The sequence below is a fragment of the Cydia pomonella genome, chromosome 10, assembly GCF_033807575.1.
Source record: "Cydia pomonella isolate Wapato2018A chromosome 10, ilCydPomo1, whole genome shotgun sequence".
In the NCBI taxonomy this organism is placed as follows: Eukaryota; Metazoa; Arthropoda; class Insecta; order Lepidoptera; family Tortricidae; genus Cydia; species Cydia pomonella.
Window position 1 is genome coordinate 23,406,550 of NC_084712.1, and position 5,471 is coordinate 23,412,020.

At 38.6% G+C, this 5,471-nt stretch overlaps 1 protein-coding gene across 1 annotated transcript in view; it reads left to right on the forward strand.

Annotated features, from left to right (window-relative positions):
* LOC133522462 (ecdysone oxidase-like) overlaps positions 1–5,471 on the forward strand; it is a 63,785-nt gene that overhangs the window by 19,904 nt on the left and 38,410 nt on the right. The gene's annotated exons all lie outside the window — the stretch shown is intronic.

Genomic DNA, 5,471 nt, shown 5'->3' on the forward strand with positions numbered 1-5,471 from the left:
GTGGTTCCAGTCAAACGGTCTCGCTTTAAATAAAGAGAAAACGAGCTACATGACCTTTAAATTAAACGGTCATAGAAGCCCAACCCTGAGGGTAAGTGCAGGTGGTGCCCCTCTACAGCACGTGGCCAGCACACGTCTGCTCGGGTTCCAGCTCGACAACGCGCTTTCATGGGAGACGCACATCAATGAACTTTGTGGAAGGCTAGGTCGCGCGTGCTTTGCATTGCGACGGTTAGCGAGCACAGCCGGAAGAGGCGCAGTGCGAGAGTGTTATTTTGCGACGGTGCACTCGCTCCTGACGTACGGCGTTGAGCTATGGGGACGTGCTTCCGACTGGAGACGTGCGTTCTCTATGCAGAAGCGTGCCGTTCGTGCGATGGCCGGCGAGGCGGCGGATGCACCGGCGCGAGACATCTTTCGCGATCTCAAGATTCTGCCTTTACCCTGCCTATTTATTAACCAAGTAGCAAGATTCATGCGCGAAAACCTTGATATGTTTAATTGCAGGGGCATTAACACCAATTACAACCTCCGCAGTAATAGACACCATAATAGGCTGGTCACCGAAGCACACAGGCTTGCCAGGTCAGAGCGGTCCGTGTACGTTTTAGGCCCCTCCGTTTACAACCGCCTGCCTGACACTGTAAGAAATGCAACTTCCATCGCGGCGTTTAAAGTCAGACTAAAAAATTGGTTGTCGTAAGAATTATTTTATAATTATCAAGATTTCTTCGATTTACCTATAAATATTTAAATTAAAAACCATTCAAAAACATACCAGAAGAATATTCATTTATTACAATTAAAATTTATTAAACTAATGTAATTAATTTATATACTATTGTATAAATATTATTAATATTGTGATATTTAAAATGTGGTGACCTGTAACTCTGTTATTAATAATAAAATTCATTTCATTTCATTTAATTTCATTTTTCATTTCATTTCGAGTAAAATGTTAATATGGGGGTAGATCACGTACAAATGTATAGTTAAAATTGGAATTCATATTCCTTCGAGTTTCCTATTAAGAGAATGTCCCCTGGAAGTGTATAACATTCAGCAAATATTTTCTATAACAAGATGTATTTTTTCCGCAAAAATATCCAGGAATTTTTCGTGTAGAATTTAATAAGCTTTACTTGTTACACTATATTTTAATAGAGAATGTAGATTTAGAGTAAAACGCGAATTTCTCCTGGATGGTACACATTTTCCAAGATGGCTGCGATTCCTCGAGGTCCCCAAATGTCAAATGTGTGGGCATGAAAAAGGGGCCTTTAATTTATATAAGTTTATTTAGTTCAGTATTATATATTAGCCGTGACAACGTAACAGGCTGACAGATTGAAAGGCGTATGTATGGAGTGTGGAATTAAGAGGAGTGGCATCTCTTATGGTAGAACTGTTGCAAAAGTGTCCAGCTGTCAGCTATAAATAATAGTTCCAAATATCTCCAGAGTAGCGCTAGAATAGCTAAGAACCTAGGCGTTATTGACGGAGTGAATTGCGCTCTCTATGATTTGATTTTTTTTGTTCAAGTACTCTAGGTATTGTAGCGCCACCTATTTAAAGTTTTTTGATGACACTTTTTGGTACAGGAGATTTCGTTCCTTATCTCCACCTTCCGTAGGCGTATGGATATACTGTCGAATTACCTACATAACAGTGTGATAATTTTACTCGTAGATATTAGGCGGCAGAACATCTACGTGATTATTTGCAAATAAAGCTGGATCATAAATTCTTAAAACTCATAATTTCATTAAGATAACCTAAATTAGCCTAACCCAAAGTTAGGCACCGATTAACAAGATTATTGAGCAAGTAACCTTATCTATGGCTGCATCACACTTCTTAACTGCTAAAGTTTCCATTAACTTGCCTTCCGACCCGATACGAAGGCTAGATCGCTCGATTAAACTTCACGCAAGTGCCGGTCCAACTTTAAAAATCTTAACAAGATGTTTCTTATATTGATTGGACACGAAATTATTGCTTGGGCAGGACGAGGTGAGGTGAGCACCCGCAATAACCATGCTGCAATTAGACTGGTTTATTCGCTGCATGCAAATTAAGTAATGTTTACAGTACATATGGTGCTACTTTCCCGCACTCGTAGAATGAGCACTTTCCGTGAATATGTCGAAACTTTAAATATAAAAAAAAATTCAGAACTATAAGAATTCCATAAAACATTGTTAGTACCATCGTTATAGCTAGGGGTTAGTAAGTACATTAAAATCAAATGAAATCCAAACATAATATGAATAATAAATAATTAATAATATTGACATAAAAACGAATTATCTATTCGCACATGTATCGTACAACGTTTTACAGTGCATATGGCCCTTTAAATGTTTGACACAGTAACGTAATATGCTAATTTGCGCACTAGTGCGGTAAAGTAGCACCATATGTACTGTAAATAACTATTTCATCACACTTGCTCGAGTTATTACTCCCAGGAAGTTAGACTTCTGTCACGAATTCATACGAACCATGTAGGTTTACTTTTAAAATACTGGCGTTTCCAATTTATTATTTTCGTGTGTGTTTAAAAATATTTAATTTTGATTAATTTAATAGCCTTTTAAAATATTTCTACACAATTTTCAATCGTGGCTGTATGCCTGATAGGTCTGTGCCTTCGAGCTTCGATGCTTAACTTGTCAAACAATGCCAATATGGCGGACGAATGATTGAAATGTCAACGTATTTAAGAACTATTTGGCTTAAAATTTAGTTTTTTCTTCGCAAGTGTGATGAATAACTTTGTGTGTAACTCCGGGGGTAAGAATATTGCAAACTTGGGTCTATAATTCCCTCCATCCTGCGGCTGTCGGGAATTATCACTCTCGTGTCCAGTATTTCACCTACCCCCCTCGATGTACAATGTACTATAGTTGCCTGGCAACCTGATTAGGTGACCGTAAGTATAGGGTGAACTAAACCTCTGACTTAATGAGTGTTGAATTAAGAGGAGTGGCATCTCTTATGGTAGAATTGTTGCAAAAGTGTCCAGCTGTCAGCTATAAATAATAGTTCCAAATCTCTCCAGAGTAGCGCTAGAGTAGCTAAGAACCTAGGCGTTATTGACGGAGTGAATTGCGCTGTCTATGATTTGATTTTTTTGTTCAAGTACTCTAGGTATTGTAGCGCCACCTATTTAAAGTTTTTTGATGAGACTTTTTGGTACATGGAGATTTCATTCCTTCTCTACCTTCCGTACTCTACTGATGGCCGCTATGACAAATGTTTGTATACGTAATATGTTTGTAGATATTTTTTGAAAGTTTAGCACTATATTATTTAGGACTGTAACATTTAAGTGGGAAGAATAGCTTTTCGATCCTAACGAAATAACACTTTTACTATAAAATTCCATTTCGGAAGAAAACAGTGTCCTAATTAAATCTTAACAAATTCCTTTGATTTTAATGTTTCTAGGTTTCGCTTTTTTGGAAAAAATAAAAAAAAATTGTTTTGCAAATGTTTGAAAAAAAAACCTATAATCCTAGTTTTACATTGTGTCAAAAACATGCTAAAAATCATGGAGCATGTAAAATATTTAGAAGTGGAAAAACATTTTCTCTTTTTGTACGAACAAGTACTTCTAAACCTACTTCCAAATTAATAAAAACACTGTAAAAACATAATTCTTCAATTATTTTTTAAATTAATCCCAATCAAAGAGACTTGAAGGAATCATTCGACGCGAGAGGTATACCGCGTGTGCTTTTTAGGGTTCCGTAGTCAACTAGGAACCCTTATAGTTTCGCCATGTCCGTCTGTCTGTCTGTCTGTCTGTCCGAGGCTTTACTCCGTGGTCGTTAGGGCTAGAAAGCTGAAATTTGGCATGGATATATAAATCAATAAAACCGACAAAGTCGTACAATAAAATCTAAAAATTTAATTTTTTTAGGGTACCTCCCCTACACGTAAATTGGGGGTGAAATTTTTTTTTGCTTTAACCCTACAGTGTGGGGTATCGCTGGAAAGGTCTTTCAAAACTAATAGGGGTCTTCAACAAACATTTTTTGATAAAGTGAATATATTCGGAGATAATCGCTCCGAAAGAAAAAAAAATGCGTCTCCCTCCCCCTCTAACTTTTGAACCATAGGTCCAAAAAATATGAAAAAAATCGTGGAAGTAGAGCTTAAGAAATCCATTAAATGAAAACTATAGCGGACATGATCAGTTTAGCTGTTTTTGAGTTATCGCAAAAAGTTTCCCCTTCATAGTAAAAAGACTTACTTTAATTAGGTACTGATTATGCAAATTTGCCTATTTGTTTAACTCGGATGAAAGGTACCGTTTCATCCCTTGGTTAACAATTTACTATACTTTAAGCTCCAGTTTAGCTTATTGTGACGGAAGAGTAACTACGGAACCCTACACTGAGCGTGGCCCGACATGCTCTTGGCCGGTTTTTATAGATCGTGTCGTTCACGACGACGCGTGCCTTCACTCGTAATGTCATGTTATTAAAGATTAGAGTTGTCCCGGCATTTTGCCGCGGCTCATGGGAGCCTGGGGTCCGCTTGACAACTAATCTCAACATTTGTCGTAGGCACTAGTTTTTACGAAAGCGCTCCAACCCACTTTCCACTCTGACTTTCCAACCCAGAGGGTAAACTAGGCTTTATTGGGATTAGTCCGGTTTCCTTACGATGTTTTCCTTCACCGAAAAGCGACTGGTAAATATCAAATGATATTTCGTACATAAGTTCCGAAAAACTCATTGGTACGAGCCGGGATGTGATCCCGCGACCTCCGGATTGCAAGTCGCACGCTCTTACCGCTAGGCCACCAGCGCTTTGCGTATCTTACGTCAAAATTAAAAAATCAAGTTGAGATTCAAAAAGTTAGTTTGAGTGAGAGGGAGAGCAATCTTCAACAATGAACTTGAAAAAGTTTGGAGAAAAGGCCTCGATTGATTTACTTATATCTTTTGTTACATGAATTGATTAACTTTTAATAGACTTTGGCTCAGGAAGCTTAAGGGCGCGGACTGGACGTAAGCGACGCACGGTGCGGCAGATCAAGGCCATTTATACATTTGGTCGAGCGCAGTGTATGAATGGCCTTGATTTGCCGTTCGTCGCACCGCGCGCCGCTTGCGGCCTGTTCGCTGCCTAAGGATGCGTCTCCACCAGAGATGTGCGAGGATGCGTAGCGAGAGATGTGTTTGTTAATAACCAAAATAATCACTTCACGCGAGGATACTTAATTGAAGTGATTCTATTGGATCTTAACAAGTTCTAACTCCCACTCCCACTGTCCTTGCTTTGGTAAACATGGGTCAGCTACATTTCGCGTTTGTGCATGCGCAGTGGGCTAGTCCTTATATGGAATGAAACTTCGGTTTCTATCAATAAAATGTTTATAAACACGATAATCAAAGAGTATAAAGCCGGGTGCATACTACATGATATTATCGGTACAACCCACATACAGGATC